We start from the raw sequence: 23815 nt of genomic DNA, 5'->3' as shown, positions 1-23815 counted from the left end.
TACTTTAGAGTCACAGCGGAGATCAAATGAAAAAAAAAATATATGTAATGGTCCTATTATGCTGGCCAACATGTAGCAGGTGTGCAGCCAATTCCAGCTCTGCAGCAAGTTGCTGATGTGTCAGTGCTGCGAGGGTGTTGGCTGTCAAGAGGAGGAGATGGAGGGGAGGAGCACCAGGAGGGCAGTTTTAATATTAGGCACATCAAAAGGACAACTCATCCAAGAAAAAGGTAACCACGACTAATCATTTTAACAGATGTTAAACTTTTGGCCACTTTTTTACTCAAGCAATTTATATCATGTTCTGTGCTCCTAAAGTATTGCATTATGTTTACACATTTAGACGACTTCTGTAGGATGACAAATGTGTTCTTAAATGTTGGAAATAACTTCAACTAAAAAATTTACATTCTCATACATTTTGTACTGCACTTGGACTAGTTTTGTTTTAACAACACCTCCTTCTCTCTAATTATCCTAGTCAGTCAAAAGTTCCTTGTACCTTTCTTTTACAATGTGTGGCTAATTCTAGGGTGTCTCTGGGAAATTTTCTCTCGGCCATTTTGTTAGAGATGGTTAAGGGGAAAGGAGGAGCTCCTAAATGGAAGAATGAAAAGGGATGGGGATAAATAGTGGGAGAAAGGAAATTTTGAGTGGATTCAAGCAGTAGAGCTGATACAAGGGAGCCTAATCCCAACTGAGAAAGGAAATGTCTATCTGTGAGCTAGTGGAGCCATCTTGGACATGACCTAGCCTTCCCCACACCTTCCTAGACACCTGCACCTGCCACTGGGTGCTTTGACATCCCTTCCCTTCACACTGAGCCTTCAGATCTTCCCTGAAAGGAAGGCAGCAAAACATTGCACCAGCAAAACTAGAGGGCAGATGATTTTCCTTTGCTCACTCCCATTTCTGGACTTCTCTCCAACCTACTATTCTCCCCAGGCAACTGTGAAGATATTTTTGGCTAAGGAGGGCATTCCCAGCACTCTGCCAGATGAACAGATGGTGGGTGGGCCAGAGGAATGGTGGGTGGTGGGGCTGGCATGAGGGGCATCTGGCGGTGTCCTTCTGGATTACAGGGAACTGGGAATCTTAAGAAGATCCCTTGCTTCCTAAATTCTGATTGGCTTTTTAAAGACTCCCTGTACCTCTAAAATAAACCAGAGAGTCGATGTAACAAGATGATTCGCCTTCAGATGAATGGTTTGTTGTATCATTTGTAGGTGTAAAAAGATTTATTAACTCATAATTTTATCAAGTAGTAATGTGTGAGTAAATGTTTTAATAAGGTCACTAATTCCATTACAGTATGTTGTGTTTAATAGCCTTTAAAGGTGAAATAAAATTATCAGCTCTTAGTTACTCTCCTCCAATTTTCTGTAGATTTAATAAGGGGATTTCTAGAAGCCCATGACTCCCTACCTCCTTCCTATCCCACTCACTGCCTTCACAGACCTCTGTGGCATTTAAGACAACATACAGTATAGTGGTTCAGAATTAGCATTCTGACGTAAGAAAGATTAAAATTAGAATCCTAGCTCAACCACTCAGTACCTATGTGACCTTGGAAGAGTTCCTTAACCAAGCTAAGCCTCAGGCTTCCTAAGGCTTCCCATCTGTAAAATGGGATCATTACTGTACTTCATACAGTTTCCCCTAAAGATTGCATGAGATCACCAGTGCATGAACATCCTTAAAGAGTGCTTGGGAGGGAATGTGAACTAATAAATGTTAGCTATTGTGTTAGTTACTCGTTACCATGGGAAAAATTACTCCAACTTAATCTGCGTACAACTAAGTTATGTGCCTCTGCTGCAAGGTCTCTTGCAAGGCTAGAATCAAAGTGTTGGCCGGGCTATAGCTGTCTCATCTGAAGGCTCGATTGAGAGGATCTGCTTCCAGGCTCACTCTGTGGTTGCTGGTAAGACTCTGTTCCCTGTGGGCTGGTGGACCAGGGGCCTCAGCACATCCCTATCTGTTGGCTGGAGCCCTTCCTCAGTTCCCTGTGATAGGAGTCTGTCTATGTGTGGGCTCCAACATGGCAGCTAGCTCCCATCCAAATGAGCACACAAGACCACAAGAGAGGGCCAGCAAGACAGAGGACACAGGCTCTTAGTAACCTAATCTCTGAAGTGACACCCCATCATCTTTGTCATATTCTATTCTTAGAAACAAGTTATTAGGTCTAAGCCACATGCAACGGCAAGGGTCCTACAAGGTTGTGGACACCAAGAGGTAGTGATCAGTAGGAGCCACTTTAGAAGCTGCCCACCATGGCTATAGTCATATTGCTGTTAAAGCAACTCTCCATTTAACATAGCACATTTTATCAAGCCTCTTCCTGATAAAAAGAAGCTTCCCCTTTGTGTATCATATGTGCCCACACGCTGTACACAGTACATTAGGCTTTGAGTCCAGTACCTTTGCTTTTCTACATTCCTCCCCCACTGCTCCCCACTTCTCCCTTAGTCTATGATACTCACACTTCTCACACTGTCCAGACACGCCAGAGTCCAGGAGCTCCTGGGTAGTTCCGCTGGGATTTGTTATGATATCCCAGGAGATCCATGTCATTAAAAAAGTGATGGTGTCTGTTTCGATTCCTAATTTTTTTAGAGTAAACCAAGACATACAATTATTTACATATTTTCCCTTTCAAAACAGAACAGGAGGGCTTTTGAGTATATAGCATGTGGGGTGTGAGAGTCAAAAAAGGTTGGGAGATGTCGCTTTGCATGTTCATGCCTCCACGATCGCCCGGGCTATTGCCTCTCTGGCCTGTTGCTTCTCTGTTCTGTTTGGTGAACTCATATTCAGCCTTGACAATCAGACTTAGACATCACTTTTCTTGGTGAATATATCTTTGAGATCCTCAGGACTTACCCCTTCCCCCATGTCTTCTCTGTTTCCCTACAACATTTTGGATAATCCCCTCTTAGAGATCTTTTGTTATAGCTAGTGTGTATAGAATGTGTTCATCACATCCTGGGATCCCACATGGTGATGAGGATGGGGATGGGGCTTTACTTTCCTAAATAGGTAGTCTTTTTAGTTTTTGTCACCTGCCCTGGCTATAGTCCCTTTCTATTGAGACCTTGTTTTGCTCTTGGACCTTGTCACCCAAGACATTCCTTCCCATCCTTGGAATGACCCTTGTCTCAAGGGCAACTCACCTCAGTGCAGGAGTGCTGGACCTGTCTTATCAGGTAACACGTCCAAAATCGTAAGCCAGCAGGTGATGAGGCTGGGGTTCAAACCCAGGGGTAGTCTCACTGCATGACCTTGCTCCTGCCATCCACGCTGTGCAGCTACAAACACTGAGGTAGAAATTCTTGAACTTCCTCTTGTTGTCAGTCCTTTGGGTGCTGACAGTCAGGAACTTCAAAGGCATAAGAAAAACATGGGATTTTTCCATGCTTCAAAACTGTTTAAAAACCAAGGCTGAGTCAAAAATTCTTCTCTAAGGAGCATTTACCAGCAATTCTTACTGTCCCTGTCAACCATTCACAAAATCTCTCTCTTTCTCTCTGCGTCTTTTTGCAACAAGACTTTTGCTAGTATCAGGTCACTGTGTTTTGCCATCAGAAATGCCCTCAGACCTTGGCTTTACTATAGGTCATTGCATATTTGTAGCTCAGTTGTAGATTCTGACCTTCCTGTATATTGAAGATGTTCTCTAATTCTATAAAAACAGACAATTCAGAACAGAATTGGACCCCTGTCAGTTTTTTTTTTTTTTCTGCCTGGAACCCTGCTTCTTTTGGGAATGGTACTTCTTCCATATCAAGTAATCCTGGTAGGACTACTCATTAAGCTGCCTTAATCTAACCCCCACCTATAGGCAAAGACCCATGACCCAGTCTTTGACCCATGACCCAGGGTCTGCCCTTCTGTATGACAACAATTATAGAAGTGAGCACAAGATCTAAGTGAAGCCAATCAGAATTGCCTGAGTTGAAAAACAGAAGTTGGGAAAAAGAAATTCCTTGGTTGTTCAATTGGGAATAAATAAATCTGCTGCTGGGGAAGACTTCCTCCCTATCAAGTGAAGAGAGCCAGGCTGCAGAAAGAAGCCAACAGGGAAGCAGGTCTGAAACCAGAGCGAGGGACAGAGATTTCATATACTGAGTGAACTCTTGAATCCATCTGGGTGTGATACTAGACCCACTCCTGCAATTCCCAGCTATATATGCTAATAAGTTACCTTTTATACCTAAAACTAGTTAGAATTGAGTTTTCATCATTTGACAGCCCAAAGTCAAGATTAATGTAGAGGTCAGGGATGGCAAGTCAATTTCAACTTATGCAAACCAAAATATTTGCTGGATAAAACACAAGATTCTCAATTACATTTAAATTTCAGATAAATAACAAATAATATTTTAGTGTAATGGTTTCAGTATATATATTTAGTGTAAGTATGTCCCAACATTACATGGGATATACACGTACTGAAAAGCATCCACTGTTCATCTGGAAATTCAAATGTCACTGGGAATCCTGAATTTTTATTTACTAAATAAATAGCAGTGGTGGTTGCTTTAACACTGTGTTGAAGATTCCAAGGCCAAGTTTAGCCTCACTGGGAAAAAGTAGGATTATTGATTAATGACATTGGCTCTATGTGTGAAGATAGAGAGAGGTGGCATGAGTGCCATGCATGCAGCATCCTTGTTTGTTTATCCCAAGAGTTTATAAATGTTTTTCTTCTGCAGCCTTAGGCAATGTAAGGTGTCTTAATAATAATAGAAATAATAGTAGCCACCATTTACCAGTCTCTTTCCTCCAAATAAGAACCTTATTGTGTCATCTAATTGAATCCTCATGACAATATTTTATCGGCTCTGTTTCACAACTGAGACTCAGAGAAGTTAAATTCACAAACAGTAAATGGCAAGGCTGGATTTCAAACCCATATCTATCTGACACCAAAGCTCGTGCTTTTTCCAATTCATCATTCTGCGGGAGGCAAATATTGTCCTAACAGCATATACGCAGAAGTCATCTTAAAATGCTATTTTACAAATTGCTATATAAACACTTATAAATCCAGTTCTTGGCCCAAAATGGTAAACTGTCCTTTCACGACAAAGAGCAGCACTTCAACAACAAATTGGAGCCTCGAATGAGGCAGTATTTTGGCAAACAGATTTCCACAGTTGACACCAGCGGAGTGCCAATTGTGAAAAGTGGCTTTAGGCTATAAATGACTATGTAAAACCAGCATTATGACAAAGTGGGAGGGGATCTATTTAACGGGTAGCAGGGGATGGCTAGGTGAGCCCCACATGAGATTTCAAGCTGGCTATTTATGGAGCTTGAAGGCATATGTTCCTCCACTATCTGCAGGAGCTGATGTGTACCGGAGCATTTGTGTTTTGGTAGATGAAGGGGGAAGGTGGCATTTGTGTGTGAGTGTGCGCGTGCGTAGGTTTTTTTTTTCTTTAAACTTTTCATGTATTTGATGTTCAATGCTTTCTGAACTAGGATGTAAGATAGAGAGATGGTAGACAGGCAAGAAGGCAGAGGATGGGGTTTTATTCCTATCTTATTTTATTCTTAGGAATGAGGCATAGGATAGGAGCTGAAGGAACATGGTGTGATTTGGACACAAGCAATGCTGCACAAGCTCAGAGGCAAGGAAGGCACAGCACCATGGAAGGCGAAGGCCATGCTTTCCGCTTTGGGGTGCTACCCTGCACCCTCTCCGGGACCCTTCAGGAGAGGGTCAATCTGCTTGCCAATCATTTGGAAGCAGCACACTGGCCTGAACGTTTTCATCCTTAGGAAAGGTCTGATTAGCCCTTGCAATGGCATGACTTCCCCAAGCCACTGCCTGTGCAGAGAATAGTGACAGGGTGGCCCAGCACCAAGTGGCAGGTGACAAGGTTGACAGTCCATGGGCACACGATTCTTAGAAAGGAGGGCTGGAGGCTCATGTGAACGGGAAATCTTAAGCTATTTGGGTTAATGAGACATCTCCTGTGTCTATAGAGCAAGAAGGCCTGGGGCACCCAGTTTACAAAGCATGAAGACTAAGTGGAGAGAAAGGATAGAATGAATAGAAAAAGTTTTGACAAAAATAGAGGCTTTCATAGCCTCAGCAGAGACAGGGAATCTACACGCTCAATGAAGGCAATTCCCAACCAATAAAGGAAAGGAAAAATTTAAGAAGAAAAACATAATTTCTGTTTTTTCTTATCGGGTTTTGGGGGGAATGGCGGTCCTCCTTTTCGTCGTGTCTGTTTTGAAATCCATGGCCTGACTTTGATGGTTTCCTCTAATCCCAGTGACAGCTGGGGCTTTGTTACCAGGTCTTAGGAATCTCTACCCCGTATCCTTTCCTTTTGCCCCTTCTCATAGCATCACTGTCACCTTTAGGGTGTTCTATTTTAAGATTGCAGTGTGGGTCCTGAGATCAGAAGACACCATTAACATTTCTCCACCATTGCAGGTGATCCCTGGGGTACTTTTATTTTATTACTCTGAATCTTATGAATGGGATGAATATTTCACTGTGCTTTTTCCACAAATAGTCCTTAATATATATTAGTAAGCTCTAATTTCCACAACCAATCTACATCCCCAAATATGGCTCGGCCTTGGCACCCACCAGGCCTGTGTCCTTTTAGACTTATCAGCTAAGCACAATAAGCATTTCTGTGAAAGAAAAAAGGAGACACTTAAATCAGTCAACAGCTCACTACATTTAGAGCAGAACTGGGTTTCTGCAAGCTTGAAAGGAGTATTTGCATTTACAACAGAAGGGAAAAGTTAAGAAGTGGGACATTTCTCAAGATTTAGAGCTATGTCATGAGCAAAAAACCAGTTTCCTCCAGATACCTTCTGAAAATATCTTACCTTTCCTCAAAATGACCCACTGGCTTTCTGCAGCCGACAGAGTCAAGTGCAAATCCTGGGTCTGACATTTGCGGTCCTCTGGGCCCACTGTTCAGGCTGTTTCCTTCAGCTTGCCTTCATGCCCTTCATAGTAAATATGCCAATCTGTTCAGCATTCCCTGAACTGTCCTGTTTCTGAGACTTTTCTAGACCTTTCCTTCCATCTAGATGGTCAGTCCTCTAGACTCATCAAGGTACAGTTTGATGCTACTTTCTCCACTGGGCCTTTGTGATGTCCACAGCAGGAAATTGTACCACTCCGTCCACAGAACGTCCACAGCACCGCCTCACAGGTGGACCTGAACATGTGCTTTATGCTCTTTCCCTGCCTACCTTGTCTTCCCCAGTAGACTGATTTCCATAAATATGAGCCGCAATCTACACGGTCCCACTCGTTCATTAGTGAAGGAAAGAACAAGAGAACAATCCCTGTAGCTTCGGCTATAGTGCAGTCAGGTCCCTTCTGTCTCTGGAAAAGTCAGATCTGGGCTACCTGCCTGCGCTACACTGTGACCTCTCCACCCCCCTGCATGGGGCATTTTTGGTGGGATGTTAGGGTGTGGGCCTTAACCTCTGTCCTTCGCTTAGAGGAGCAGATTGGGCAGGTGCCGTGCCCAGAGGCTCCTCTGCAGGGTTCTCTCCCGGAGCAGTGAGGGGGTGGTAGCGACAGAACATGTGCCGCTAGGTTCCTGAATTTGTGGCTCCAGCCTGATTCTCCTGCCTTCGGCCTCCCTCACCTTCTACTGTCAGACCTGCTGACATCACCACCTGCCAGACCAACTGAGGGCAGCAGCAGGCACAGACAGTGCTGGCAGGGGGGGAAGAGGGCCTCCTGCATGGGCTCTAGGCCCTCTCTATTTCTGTACTGACCCGGTGCTGGCTATTGCAGTCCCTGGCATCTCAGCTCTGGGCTTTCAGTGACCTGTAACAAGGGGGAGTGCCCATGTCCCCTACCCGTCCCAAGTACCTGTCCTCCTGGCCTACTGGGGACCCCAACCTTCCTAAATCACCCATGATTCTCTTTGCTCTCTGTCCCCAAGCACTACCATCCGAGCCCTCATTATTCCCTGTCTAGACTCCTGAAAATTCCAGCCTGATTGTCATTCCTCTAGATCCATCCTCCACATGGTGAAACCAGACTGTCTCTGCACGAGCCCTTCAGTATTTCTCCATCACCTATTGAAGAAGGTACAGACTTCCTGCCATGGCACCCAAGACCTGCACGAACCTGTCCCTTCTACTCCTGCTTGCCATTTCTTGCTTGAACTTTAGACTCCAGTACCCCCTCCCCCAACCCCTCCCCCCTTGCCACTTCCCTGATCCTCTTACATTGTCATTATCATCGCTCTGGTTACCCTCCCACCCTTTACACTTCTTATTTTGGCCAACTATCTTTATTTTTTTCTCTGATTCCACTAAAATATTTCCTAATTGCAATCACCCAAGCCAGGTTAGAGTAGATGTCCCTCTTTTGTGCTCCTTAGCATATCAGGATTCCTGGCTCTGGCAGGCCAACACTCAAGACCCTGTCTAGAGCAGGGTTCTTCTGATATCTTGCTGCCAGAGTTACTGCTAAAATACACACATGTCATCTCACATTAACATGCTGTGCATTACGAAACGCAGTCTTCGCATTGCCAACGTAATGAAGGCAAAAGTCCCAACTTTGGCTTTCTTCCATACCCCAAACACAAAAGGACCTTATAAAATGTCCCAAGATAAAAGAGTATGCAGGACATCAGTGGGTGGCAAATACCATAGATAAAGACTTTCAAGATGTTGGGGATCAGCAGTAAGAGTCGTGAAAGGCACTATTCAAGGGGACTGAAGGAAAAAGAAACCAGTGAAGTAGGTGGGCTTGAGATATTCTCTACAGAATGATGTCTTTTAAGGCCAAACCAGTTCTCTCCATAACTTGAGCTAACTCTTCCACAAGCATATGCTTGGGTTAGAAGAGAAATCAAAGGGAGTGATGGGACCTTCCTAATACAAACATATTGTCATCATGGGAACGTGGATACAAAAGAAATCTACAGAGCACCTCAGAGGCATCATCTCTTTGAAGGATGGGAAGGACCGTGGTCAAGCCTGTACTAAATTCAGAACTAAATGCTTGCTCAGCCCTTGACTTCCTTTGTAATCCAAGCCAACTGAATCACCCCCCAACCCCAACCCCACATACTTTAGTGAATGTCTTTTGTAATAGCGGTCTAACATGAGAGATTAAATCGTGTTCCTCTCCTATTCACCACTGTGAATAGGAAGGCTGTAGAGAAAACAGTCTTTGGCCCAACTCAAGATTGCTCCCTTTTTAAGAAGAGTGGAGAGTCAACCACCTTCTTTATGATGCCTTTCTCCCACTGGTGCTTCCCATTCCAATTGACTTACACCATCAGTTGGGTACTAGAGATTAAGTTAAATTAGTACTTAATGGGTTCTAAACTGCTCCGCTGTGGATTAGACCATGGCACTCGTTCTTGATTTAAACAGTAAATTGGATCGCCATTTGCCAGCATGGTGATTTGTGCTTTGGCAGCCTTTGCAGATCCATAAGTAAACTAGTAGATTTCCCTGACATGGTAATCGGCCTTACTGTCTGGAGTCATCACACATTTTTCTTATAGGTTGAATTAATATAGAGAAGCAGGATGGTTGATGGTTTCATTTGTTGTACCATTAATGAAACATAAAACAGATGTGTGAAACACTGTCTTAGTAATAGAAACTGCATTACAAATTATTTATCTGCAGAAATCATGTCCTGAAGGTAAGGCGGGAGCAAAATGTAGTTTTTCTCTTGACAGTACTAGGTCAAACTATATTAAAAAACCTATTAAGCATAAAGTCTCCTGCTGCAGTTAAATATAAAACACAATTTGTACCCTCAATCCAGTGCGGCATTAAAATCTTATAAAATCAACAGTACCTTGGACCCACTTGCATGTGACTTTCACTTTCTTTTTTCCTGGTCACTTCCCAGGTGATTTCTTAGAAGACGAGAGAAGGAGAGAAACATAGACACTCTCTTGCCTTTCCCTGTGAGGACCAGACTGGCAATGGAGGGTTGTAGGAGGAGGTGGAGTTGGCCAGAAAAACTTGGCAGCTGACTCCGGTGCTGAGAGAATGTGTCCATCACCTCGATTTTCATCCTTTAATATGCAAAGGAAAACATGGCATGCTGAAGTCGGAGAGGGAATATAAAACAGCCTTCTAGAGAAAGGCTTGGCAGTACCACAAGGGAGGGGTTGTAAATTACAATGATTTTCTTGACTTGGATCGTTAGGGAAGCTGGAGAGATTGGGTACTCAGGTTAAGTTATGTTCTTGGGCACTGGTGCTCATTGGCAGCATCTTCTGAAGGAAGGGAGGGTCGGGGAGAAGAGGGAGGGAAGGCTAATGTGGTTCAAGGGGTTCTGCAAATGATACCCTTCCAGCACCTTCCCTCCCCTCAGTAGTCCTTAGTGGCCCCTTGAAGTGTTATTGAACATCTTGGATGAAGGGGGTGTAGGGACATTTGCCAGGCAGTACTCCCAACTCAGCTATGCTGTCTTCCCCTGGACTTGTATTTCTAGAACTTTGCCCTGAAACTGTGTCTCTATAGTCTAGTGTCATGCAAGGTAATTCCTTTTTTTTTTTTTTTTTAAGATTTTATTTATTCATTCATGAGAGAGAGAGAAAGAGAGAGAGAGAGAGAGAGAGAGAGAAGCAGGCTCCACGCAGGAAGCCCGACATGAGACTCGATCCCAGGTCTCCAGGATCAGGCCCTGGGCCGAAGGAGGTGCTAAACTGCTGAGCCACCCAGGCTGCCCATGCAAGGTAATTCTTAACAAGCTTGACCTGTTCATTTCTCAAACAGGTGATCTATGGGTTCCAGCCTCAGGCTACAAGCTCTCACTGGCCACCCATATGCCATTTCGCAGTTCTGCTTGTGTAGCATGCAGTCAGGACCACTCGCCTGGGCCAGCCTTAGTGCCTTATACATGATTGAGGTGGAGAATTTAAGTATGTGTATTATTAGTGCAGCCTAGACAAGGAAGTTCACAGAACGTTTCACCCAAGAAGGGGTGTGAGCAAACAAAGAGATGGTTAGTGCACTGTAGCTATATATTTTAAAAAATTTTTAAAGAAGGAAGGAAGGAAGAGGAGGTGGCAGGAGTGGGGGAGAGAGAGTGTCAGCTCTTTGAAGGATAAAAATCTCCTTTCTCATAATGTCCAACAGTCACTTGTCTGCTCTTGTTATTACCTTTACAATTACTTCCACTGTTAGGTAGTGACATGTGAGGGCCTACAACAGATGGCAAATCATTACTTTTCACCTACTGCCAAAGTCCATGTTTCTTTATCAACAATAATTAATAACCCAGGCGATGGTGCTAGTGATACTACAGGTAGCAAAAGTCCTTCTCCTGCTGCCTGGAACTTTCTATAACTGCACAAGAGTGCAGGAAAAAAGCAGCTGAAGAAAGAGCAACGAAAGGATGTTATCAGAGAGCAGAAGAGGATTTGGATGAGGTCTAAGGGCCAATGCCTGAGTGTCCAATTCCACATTTCCTCTTGCTAGCTTTAAGATTACTAGCGTCCCATGGTGCCACTGAGGCTATCACCAAACTCTTTGATATGTATTTGTTCTGGCAATTTAGAGAGTTCAAAAAGTGTTTATTAGCTCCCTCAAGAAAATAAATTCTGGGACAGGAACTCTAAAATCTTTGCCTCTGTGTGCAGAGAAACCAGGCTCGCCAAGTGTCACATACAGCTTGGGACAGCGGTGTTTGGAGGCAGTGGGTCACAGCTGTCACAGGGGGATAAAACTGGGCTTGGGAGAAAGGTGAAGCAGGTATTTTGATTCAGACGGATTTCTCCTGGGGCTGTACTTGTGGGCATGCGGTCTTTCAAGGCTGGATCAAAGATACTCCAGAAAGGCACAGCTTGGAGAAAACCTAGCATGGGTGCTAGGGTAAAGCTGGCTGCTTTCACTGGGGTGGAGGGCACCATTCCCATTACTAAAAGTCATTTAATGTTGAAAAATAGGAAAGCCAAAGGTTCTCTGGAATCATTAGCCCAGAAGGGGAAGATCTGCAGTTTACTGAACCATGAGAGATGGTCTGAAATCACGCTTTCTCACATACTGCTGGTAACCCAACCCAGCAGGTAGGAAGGCAAATCCTCCCGGCATGCAAAATAAAGGCTGAAATATTCCACAGGCAGCTGGAAGCTTTTCTCCCCCAACCCTGTGTCTGCTCAACTAGAAACAAGCCTGTTGTCAGTGATCATCCTTTCTGTAAAAGCTTCTCCAAAAACTTTCCTTTTTGTTTCTTTGACCTATAATCTTCGAGGAGCTGCTTCTCCCCTCACCACTGTTTTGACAACCTAAGCATCAGCTATAAATGCCAGGAGCCTCACAGAGAGTGAATCCTCTTCTGAAGAGATGTCTGACGGGTCTAAACTTCAGCTCTAAACTGCCAGCTTCTCCTCCCCAGCTGAGGAAAATCGATCCTGTTCCTTTTTCAGGAGCAGTGATGTGAATACTAGGCAGTTTGGGTTTAATGGGGTCCCTGGAGTTTGTGGGAGGAGGAGCTAGTTTTTATTTCTCTGGTACTGGGAGTTCACCAGGCATGGCTAATGGGAGAGAGCAGAATGGGGAAGGAGGCCTCCCTCCCAATGGTGCTCTCCTTTCTACTGTGAATTCTTGAAAAAGTGGAGGTTTCAGGGCATGCTGGTGAGAGGCCCTAGCTGTGAAAACCGTTTGGAAGAACAGCCAGCCTAGGTTTGCAGTCTTGCTGATGACTCCAGGGCTGAAAGTGAGATCCTGTTCCTGCCACCACAGAGGATACCCATCCCTAATTCCTCTGCCCATATGGAAGGTCCCAGGCCCCCAGGGACAAAGCCCGAGTCCTTATCTGCTTTGGGTTTTCAAATCCCAGGCCTGCACAAGGTCCTGACTTCTCACGGAGGAGCTCACAGGAGGCAGGGGGTGGTCACAGAGAAGACTGAAGAGGTTGCAGCTCTGGAGAACCTCTCATGCCAAGCTAAGGAATTGAAACTTTATCCTACAGCAGATGGAAAACCACTGCAGGGTGCTGACTGGGGGAGTAACACAGTCAGACTGGTGTCTTAGGTGGAACATTGCGACAGCCGAGTGAGGATGGATGTGAGAGGAACAGGACAGGGGACAGGGAGATCAGTTAGGGATCTCTATTAATAGTTCAGAGGAGAGCCTCAGGACTCAGAACTGTCTAACCACCTGTTGGACACTTCCAGTTCAGTTTCCCACAAGCAAATAAAGGCAGCCCTCTTACTGCAAAATTAGGCTCCTTCTAAATTTCTTATCTTGGGGAATATTTGTCTAGTCAGAAACATGGAAGGGAACTATCCTAGGGACCCTTCGTTTCCATCCTTCTCCATATTCTATCATCATGTCCTGTCCATTCTAGATGATATCTCAAGTCTTCCCCTCCACTCTGCTGCTAACATCACTGCTCAAGTCTGGGTCTTCATGGTATCCCCCCACTGGACGTTTGCAGTAGCCTCCTGAGTTGGGAGGTAGTTGTCCTTGGAGGGCCTCCTCTTTCAAAAAAGGACAAAGAAATGAGCAATGTCCACCCTTGGTTGCAAATATAAGCTCCTAAATAAAAAGTCTTATCTGAAAGCCACAGGCTAGGTTAGGTGCCCACCCCCCTGCTATCATTGCATTTCCCACCATTTGGTCGACACTATCTAGTTACATATCTGTCATTCCTTTTAGGTCAGGGGTCAGCAAACTATGGGCTAGGTCTGGCCGGCCACCTCTTTTTGGAAAGAAAGTTTTATTGGAAGAAACCATGCATAATCATTCACATATGGCTATGTTTTGCTCAAGTAGTTACAACAAGGACTATGGGGCCCACAAAGCCCAAAATATTTCCTATCTGGCTGTTTCAAGAAAAAGTTTCCCAACCTCTGCTCTAGAACATAAACTTGTCAAGGGTGAGGAACTGTGTTTATGTAATTGTTATATCCCTGGGACCTAGCACAGTGCCTGGGACATAAATAAGTGTGCGTTGTGTGTGTGCGTGTTACACGAGGAGGACAATCCCATGTGCTGCCACTCAGTAGTACTCGCATTTCCCATAGGCATGTGAGCAGGTGTCAGAGATTATTCTTTCCCTCTCAGCTGGTGGCCTCTGTTGTAAATTATACCATTATTATTACTGGCAATGCATAGATCCCTTTAATGGTGGAGTTCGAAACACTTGGGCTCATCCTGCCTTTGGGGTGGTATTTCCTATAACTGTACACCCTAACAATGCAACCCAGCCTTTAGCTGATGGCTATAGGTCCCCACTACTGTCAGTTCCAAATATGGGGAACAGGTCAGAGACTCCCATGAAGTGCTACAATCTTGGTACATTTTTGTACCAGCTCATCGTTTCCCACGTTCTAATCCCCATCGCGTGATTTCAGAAGCAGAGTTTTCAAGAGCCACGGTTAATTCTTTGCATCAAAACAGTACAAAGGCCCCTGGGAATTCGGTGTGGCCTGTGCAGATTTTGGCATATTCTCTAAAAATTCCGAAGACAGCAACCTCTCTCCCATGCCACTGGAGAGGATCCTGTGCTCCCCAAGGCTACCCGGTGTTCCCGTCAAGCACAATGGAAATCAAGCAATTGAGCTGTACACCGGCTTTTCAAAAGCCTCCAGTATAATGTAGCAATTGTGTCGGAGGCCATAACAAAGGCAAAAAACTCCCAGCCAACTTCCTTCACATGACTGGACAGAGAAAACAAGCAAACACACAGCCTGAGCCTGCCCGACCTCTCCTCCCCAGAAGGCAGGTTCTAGAATCACTGCTTGAGTCTCTGGCGTAAATCGGCTGGAGATCGAAAATGTCCTGCTACCTAACACAGCAAGTGAATCTAATTTGTGGTTTTTATTCCCTTTGCTCTGAGCTCTATTTCCCAATGACCTTTGGTGTCACATCCATTTCCAAAATATATCATTAAGTAGCAGAACCCACCTCAGCAGGTGAGATTAAAACTGATCATGTGGAAGTTTCTACTTGTGTTTCTACCCAGGTTGAAAACCAGACTTTGTGGGTTTTTTTCTCCCAAAAATAATCTTCATTTTAATGGGCTATAAAAAGCAGCCTGCCCAGCAAAAAAACAAAACAAAACAAAAAACCAAAAACTAAACATTTATTAAAGCTTCAATAAATAGTAATTCACTGAAGATAAGATTCTTCCTCCTGAAAGTCTAAATGTTTTCTGAAAATTATTTCAGAAATATGTTGCTCAAGGATTAAAATAGAGTGCTTAAGTCTTCTGTTGTTCACGTTCAACTTGCTTTTCCCTCGAGAATATTAAACCAAACAGGGAAAAAAAGCTAGCGAGCTAACTAATATGAGATCTGATGCAAACTCCTGAGAGAGGGAAATGAGGTCTGCGGGAGCCTTCTGCTGCTTTTCCCTCCCTCACCCACTCTCTCTGCCTTCCTGCTTTTCATCTGGCTCTGGGCATGGTCTCTCTGGCTCCCAGGACCTTGGGAGGAATACCAAGCAATGTTTGGGGGACTCTCACATCAGGGAAGCCTCAGTTTGCAAAAGCTGGAAGAGAAGCGCTGATGGCATGGAAGCGCACGTTGCAGATCTGGGGTGGTCTAGATGCCCCTGGAGCCTAGGGAGCTCTCCCCCAGTGCCACTCCTGCTCAGAGCTCATCAGAGGGCCCGAGGGAGGGGCAGGCAGGCAGAAAGCCCTACTAACCATGTCAATAACTCTTCTCCTCGTTGTGCTGGAAATCCCCCCATAACCCGACACTGCTTCCCCATGTTCTTAGACATAGTCCTGAGAACCAAAGGACAGGAATGTTGACAGGGATGTCAGGGACCACCTTGTCCAATCCCCTTCCTATACACATGCTTCCAATCTCTTCCATTTCCAAAATCTCCTGCTCCTTTGTGCCGTTCGCCAGCCACCTGCCTAGCTTGCACCTTCCCGTCATTGCCAAATACATTAAGTAGCCCTAAAGCCCCTCTCCCCAGCCTTCATCTTTTTGGGATCCAACTTCTACGTATCATTCACTGCTCATTGAGAAGTCATTAATCACCATCCAGTTGCCCAAACCAGTGACCACTTTCCCTGTTAGTACTTGCATTTCTGTCCCTCAGATGCTGCTCACAGCTCCTCTGGGAAACTCTCCTCTCCTGGCTTTGGTGACCCCCTCCTTTTAGTTCTGCAAGTTCCCTGACATCTCCAGCTCAGCGTCTTGCTGGTTCTTTCACTAGGTTTTTAAATGCAGCTTTGTTGCGGGCTCTGACCTTGGCCCTCCTCTCTTTTCCCTCACTGCATTCTCTTTGGCTGACCTCATGTGTTCATCACTTCTGTGGAGGGCTCTCCTGGGTATGCCCCTAACCCAGACCTCTCAGCTCCAGAGCAGGGTGTCTATCTGCCATAGCACCTCCACCTGGCTGCCTCGTCAGCCCCTCAAACACAGCTAATCCAAACCAGAGATCAGTGATCATCTTCCCCCATTCAGCCTGTCCCTCAGTCCTTCTATCTCCACTGGTGGATCCAAACCAGAATCTTTGGGGATGACCTGACATCTGCTTCTCCTACACATTTCTACAGCTAAAATTAATCACCAAGCTCTTCCAGTTCTTCATTGTCGCATCTCCTGCCTCCTGTGCTGCTGCTATGTCCTATGTCTTACCTGCCCTGTTGCGACACCCTTCTTCCTGACCTCACTACTTCCACCTCCACCTCTCCAACCCATTCTCCACAGACAGGTTGGAGTAATCCTACACACACTCATCTGCTCTGACAACTCTCCTGTTTAAAAGCCCTTGATGGTTCTTCATTGCCTATAGGAAAAAATGCAAGCTCCTTAAGCTGACATAAAGGGCCTGTGATTATTTAGCTCTTTGCTGCTTCCTGACCTCATTGCTGGCCACTTGTCCCCTCTTACAGTCATTCCAAGGCATGCTTAGTTCCTAGCGTTTTTCCTCATCCCTGCACCTCTGCATACATTATTTTCTCTGCCGTGAAGGCTCTTGACTTCTTGGTAAGTGCCAGCTCATCCTTGAGGTTTGCTCAAACACATCCTCGGTACACTCCTCACTGGTCTCCCTCTGCCACAGTTAATTGCTCTCTTCTCAGTATTTTCATAACATTTTGACTCTGTCTTTCTTAGCACTTCTCTCACAATTTTGTAATTATTTATTTACAGGACTGTTTCCCTAGCTAAAACGAGCTCTTCGAGGGCAAGCATCTTGCCTTCTTATCTTTTGATTTCTGACACGTAGTAGCCCCTCTGTAAATAGAATTAGGGAATGGCTGAGAGGAGGGAAGTTCAGGGAGGTGAAGTGTAGTTCCCCAGCCACACAGCCAGTTGCTAGTTACTGGCAGTTTCTGATTTTCCGACACTGCTTGTGTCCTACTTACTGCCCAGTGGCTGTGGCCTGAAATTCAACCGTCCACAGGGGTACTGTGGGTGGGCAGAGGGTAGTCAACAAACCCATCTACTGATATTAAGATGGATGTGATCCTGCAGACAGAACCTGGAGGGAATCTCTGGTTGTCAACATCGGGGGCATGCATAGGAGATGAAAAAGCAGGAGAGGCAGCACAGAACCATGGCAGAGAACCCAGGAGCAGACAACCTTCAGGAATCCAAGAGGAGAGGGATTCAGGGAGGTGGCATCAGGTAAACTTATCAGAAGGCACAGGGGCTCTGTATCAGCCAAGGCCTCCAGAGAAACAGGGCCCACAGTACGTCTCTATCTGTGCCTTGATCTCTATCTCCATATCTAGAAAGAGATTTATTATAAGGTATTGGCTCACTCAACTGTGGAAGCTGAGAAGTCCCACTGTCTGCTGTCTGCAAGCTGGAGTTCCAGGAAAGCAGGTGCTGTCGTTTGAAAGCCTGAGACCCGAAGCACTGAGTGGTACAGATTCCAGTCCAAGTCTAAAGGCCTCAGGACCAGGAGCATCAAGGGCAGAAGACTGCGGTCCAGATCAAGCAGTCAGGCCGAGTGAATTCAACCTTCCTCTGCCTTTGTGTTCTATTCAGGCCCTCAATGGATTGGTGATGCCCACCCACATTGGGGAGGGCCATCTGCTTCACTCAGTTCACCAATTCAAATGCTAATCTCTTCCAGAAACACCCTCACAGACACACCCAGAAATAACGTTTAACCAGATATCTGAGCTTCCATAAACTTATCCATCACGGGCTGCTGGGATTTAAGAGGTAGAAAGTCCATCCCTGAGGATCCTAGCAGCCAGATAAAGTCAGGGTCCTGGTCTCAGACACCAAAAGGAAGGCAGATGACCAGGAGGAGTTGGCCACAGGTAACAGGACTGGAAGCCAGTCTCCAGAATCAGGTTACAAAACAGGGAAACCGGGCAGGGCAGTTGAGAAGAGGGGAGACTGTAACACCCTTGTCTCCCAGCTATGTCATATTCTAAAAATCAGGAATTTTCAAAATAGACAATATTAAACATTCCCCTAATATTGTATGTCCATATTTTCCCTCTCCAGGTTCATTTTCCTTTATTTCCTGTTACATGTTTCAGTGTTAGTTAAAAACGAACTGGTACTGATTTTGGATGACTGGCCAGTGCCACTCATTTTTTGACAGAAAAGGGTATCTGCACAATTCAAGGTCTGTTGAGAACTTGTAGGTTGGTAGCTCCGCCCAGGAGCGTTTCTCCCAGGTAGTTGGAATCCTGGGTCTGAGAGGATGCCCGTGGGCTGGGCTTTGGGTTCTCACATCTGTTCACTTCTGACCTAGCCTCAAAAGAGGTATTAAAATGCGCTTCAACTCTTTATTTTTCCTGGCCTAATTAACCAAAGTGTTTAATAAGTAACAGGGATGTTTCCAGTAATTTAGCACTTCATCAGTAATTTGTTCCATTATAATATGTATCACCAAAATCAACTCGATTCCTACAACCATTTGCTGCCTTCAAAAGATAATGATTTCTAATTCCCATTACCTGAGCATCTTATAAACCTTTTAAGTGGTTCACTACTTTCCATTAAGGTGTTTCTCAGAAAGATTTTGGACCTTTCAAAAATGTAAATAAAACCCATGAAAATTGAACCGCAGATAAGCAAATAAAATTGAATAAACATACCTCAGGGATACCACACCATGGCTGTGCAGGGACAGGCTTTGTGTTTTTGCAAAAAAACAAAAAACAAAAAACATAAAAAAAACCAACCAACTCCGTTTCTTGTGAGTGCAGGGAATTTGAATTTTGCCCTTTCAGATACCTGAGGCAGCTAGAAATTTCATTCTTATTTCATGGAGATAAGGGCTCCTATCATCAGAGAATGTTGTGGGAAGGCACCTAAAAATTCCGTAATGCAGTTGAGGATTTTGAAAGTCAACACACTGTGTTTGGGGCAGAAATTGGTTCCCATGAAAGCTTGTCACTGTGAATGGATAGTGAATGTGGCAGAGATCCCACTGTTGGTTCCTGGCTTACCACTGACATCACCCATTCACATTGTGTCTTGTGTCTGCCCCACAGCACCCAGGACAGCCCTGAACACGGGGTCCTAGGGAGGCTGGTGCTCAGTTGCTTGACTCCAGCTTGCTGTGACTAGCATAAATTAAGAACCCATGCCATGTGCTAGTCGCTGTATAGAGATATTCAATGTTCACTCATTTATTCAGCGATTGGAGCTTATGCTTTTAATTAGCAAAAATGTTAGTATCTTATGTTAGCCAATTTTGACAGAGATTATTCTGTAATAGTGGTGCCTGGGTGGCTCAGCCAGTTGAGCATCTGATTCTTGATTTTGGCTCAGGTCATGATCTCAGGGTTGTGGGATCGAGCTCTGCATCAGGCTCCATGCTCATAGAGGAGTCTGCTTGAAGATCCTCCTGCTCCTCACTCACGCACTCTCTCTCTAAAATAAATAAATAAATAATTTTTAAAAAGAGATTATTCTGTAATAAAATGTGTTATTTCTTTATCTTCTAAGAAAGAGCAATACTTAGATCCCTACATCTAAGGATCTAGATGGGAAAATGGACTCAAGGTTTGAAGTGATAGCCAGAACTATGAAAGTGAGAACAGGATGAAAGGCACGACGGAGGCCTAGGTCAGAAGTGGCCCAAAGATGTTTGTTCATCCATTTAGTCCACAGATACTTGTTGAGTATCTGCTATGTGCCCCACACTGTGCTCCAGACTGAAGATTTAATGACAGGCCAGGCAGACCTACTCTCTGTCTTCCTGAAGCCACCAGTCTAGTGGGAAAGTCAGAGTAGTGAATGTACCAGAGTGGAATAAATATTGTGGCAGAGGAAAGAACTGAGGGCATATAAAATGAGGCAGCTCTGAAAGGGCATCGTGGAGGAAGTACTGTGGCTGGGTGCCAGTTATAGCCATGCAGATACTCCTAGTATGTTAGCGAGAACTGTCTAGGTTCATTTAAAAAGGTAAGCAGTCTGAAATACTGCAGAACTGACATCTCCTGTTCCCCAAAGAAACGTATAGATCAAGAGACAGGCAGACGTGAAGATGACATGTGCTACAGAAGCTGAGGCCCTTCCCCTTTGATAGTGTGCTATACTGTGATTTAAGGAAGGTATAGCAGGTGCCTTCATAGAGTCCTTCATCTGACTCTGGCATTTTTAAAAAGTGTCTTAGCTAGCTATTGCTGCATAAGAAACCACCCCAAAACTCAGTTGCTTAAACCGGTAAGTGTTTATTCTGGCTCACAAGGGTATTGATAATTGGGTGCTGCTTCTGTTCTGGGATGGGTTCACTAATGTGCTGGAAGTGATCTGTGGGGGAGGATGACAGCTCTGGTGACCTTGGCTCATCTCTCTCATGTGTCTGGGGGTTGGCTAACTATTGGCTGATCTGGGATGGCCTTGGCTGGGACAAACGGGCTTTTTTCACATGGTCTCACATCCTCCAGCAGGCTAGCCTGGATTTGTTTACATGCAATGTCAAAGTTCCAAGGGAGTAAATGAAAGTGTAAAGGCCCCTTGATGCCTAGGCTCAGAGCTGACATACTATCACTGCTGCCACATTCTGTGAGCCAAAACAAGATTCAAACACGGAGAACCAGACTCCACTTCTTCATGAGAGGACCTACGAAGTCATGTTGCAAAAGCATAACTGGAGCCATTCTTGCAATCAGTCTACCACAAACAGCAACCTTGAAGGTGCAGGAAAACCCAGTGTATCCTTAGCATACTTTGTCACAACTCATGTCTCTGGTGTCCTCCAGGCCTCATCATGAATGGGCATACCCATTCCTGTGGGAAGAACCCAGATATCAGGCCCCTAAGGTTTTCCTTAGCCTCCTCTGTAGGGAGTCTAATCTTCCTACTTACAAAGAGTGGAAGTCAGCCAAACTAAGAGTCATAAGGGCAAAGGCCTGTTAAACAATGTTGGTCAGCTTTACTGACCATAATCATCATATTGATCACTGATATAGATAGATCTTGGTCAAGAGACAGATTCATTGGAACAGAGTCATTGGCAGATTGCCACATCGAGTGAGAGTGCCGTGTGTGTGGATGTTCTTTTAATAAACTTTTAATACAGTGCTGGGTGCTCAGATGAGCTTGGGGTCATTGTTAATAAAAGCCTGGGCCCAAAGATCTCATATATTTGGCACAAATGTGCCACCAGCCATTGGAATACTTCATGAGTTCCATTCTCATCTCAAGAAATGAAAACCAGTTTTTGTTTTCCTTTGGTGAAGACAAGAGTCTTTCTTCTCCGTATCTTCTGATAGGATCTTTTGTATTTTCAGATTCTGTTCATATTTCCTTTCCTTTGCACTAGGAGAAAGATTGCCTTCTCCTCCTCAGTTTCTGTTAAGAAATCTGAGAAAGGCTGTTGTAAATAATGTTGCAATGAACATGGGAGTGCAGATATCTCTTTGAGATATTGATTTCAATTCTCTTGGACATAAACTCAGAAGTGGGATTACTAGATCAAACGATTGTTCTATTTTTAATTTTTTAAAGAACCACCATACTGTTTTCCAAAGCAGCCACACCATTTTACATTCCCACCAACAGTGCACGAAAGTTCCAGTTTCTCTACATCCTCACAAACATTTGCTATCTTTTTTTTTTTTATAATAATGATCCTCGTGAATATGAGATGATACCTCATTGTGGTTTTGATTTGCATTTCCTGATGATTAGTGATGTTGAGCACCTTTTCGTATATTTGTTGGTCATTTGTATGTCTTCACTGAGAAATGTTTACACAAGATCTATTTTTTAAATGAGGTTATTTGGTGTTTTGTTCTGAATGGTAGGAGCACTTTATATTTTTTAGATGTTAACCCCTTACCAAATTATTCACAATAGCCAAGACATAAAAATAACCAAAATGTGCACTGATGGATCAATGGAGAAAGAAAATGTGGTCTGTATAAACACGGAATATCATCAGTCTTTAAAAGGAGGGAAATCCTGTCATACACAACAGCATGGATGGACCTGGGGGACATTATGCTAAGTGAAATAAGCCATTCATATTTGTAAGGATGAATACTGGATGATTCCACTTATATGAGGTTTCTAAAATAGTCAAACTCGGAAGCAGAGATTAGAATGGTGGTTTCCAGGGGCTGTGGAGTGGAGAATGGGTTCGTGGGTATAAAGTTTCAGTTTTGTAACATGAATGAGTTCTAGAGGTCTGCTTTCTTTTTTTTAAAATTTTTTTTTTATTTATTTATGATAGTCACACACAGAGAGAGAGAGAGAGAGAGAGAGAGAGGCGAGACACAGGCAGAGAGAGAAGCAGGCTCCATGCACCAGGAGCCCGATGTGGGATTCGATTCCGGGTCTTCAGGATCGCGCCCTGGGCCGAAGGCAGGCGCCAAACCGCTGCGCCACCCAGGGATCCCCCCTAGAGCTCTGCTTTCTAACACAGTGCCTGTAGTTAACAATAATGTATGGTACACTTAAAACATTTGTTAAGAGTCTAGATCTCATGTTAAGAGCTTCTACCACAAAACAAAACCAAAAAACTAAAAGGCTGTGAGGAAGCTTTTGGAGGTGATGGATATAGTTATTACCTTGATTGTGGTGATGGTTTCACAGGTTCACAGGTTTGTATATATGTCCAAAGTCATCAAATTGTGTACATTAAATATGGACACTTTCTGTTTACCAATTGTACCTCAATAAAACTGTTTTTTTTTTTTTTTTTTTTTTTAAGAAAAACCCATAAAGGGTTTTAATGGGACCAGTTTGGCCCTAGGGGCCTATTGTGACCTAATCAACTCCCTCCAGGAGATGAATACTATTGCATCAACTGGACATGATCAATGGCTACCTATATATATAGAGGAAGGATCAGTTACTAGTAAGATGTAAGGGGATGAACAGGATGGGGGTGGCAATGGGGAGCGAGTAGGATAGATCAAAAGATATTTTTCTTTTTTCAAAGAATTTTTTAAAAGAGATTTATTTATTTTAGAGAGAGAGTGAGCTGGTGCAGAGGGGCTGTTGCAGAAAGAGAAGGAGGGAGAGAATCTCAGGCAAGCTTCCCCCTGAGCATGGAGCCCAATCAAGAGTCAGCTGCTCAACCCACTGAGCCACCCAGGTGCCTCTCAAATGATATTTTTCTATTTGAGACTGTCTGTTTATTCAGACTAGCTTGCGGGTACCATTTGACTACCTAGACAAGTTTTCAAACAATTAAAATACAACAAAATACTAACACAAAAGCCATATATGGTATTTACTGTGTCTCTGATTACAAATATTTAGATATCCTGAAGTTTGGTAAAGATGACTTCCTGATTATATTCTGAAATGTCCTTTTCTGAGTGATTCCTGATATTGGGTTTGTAATTTGTTGGTTTATTCTTTTTTAAAAATATTTTTATTTATTTATTTATTTATTTGAGAAAGAGAGAGAGAAAGAGAGAGAGAGAGAACACAAATGG

The sequence above is a fragment of the Canis aureus genome, chromosome 3, assembly GCF_053574225.1.
Source record: "Canis aureus isolate CA01 chromosome 3, VMU_Caureus_v.1.0, whole genome shotgun sequence".
Taxonomy (NCBI): Eukaryota; Metazoa; Chordata; class Mammalia; order Carnivora; family Canidae; genus Canis; species Canis aureus.
The sequence above is the reverse complement of the archived record's forward strand: the minus strand, read 5'-3'. Positions refer to the sequence as shown.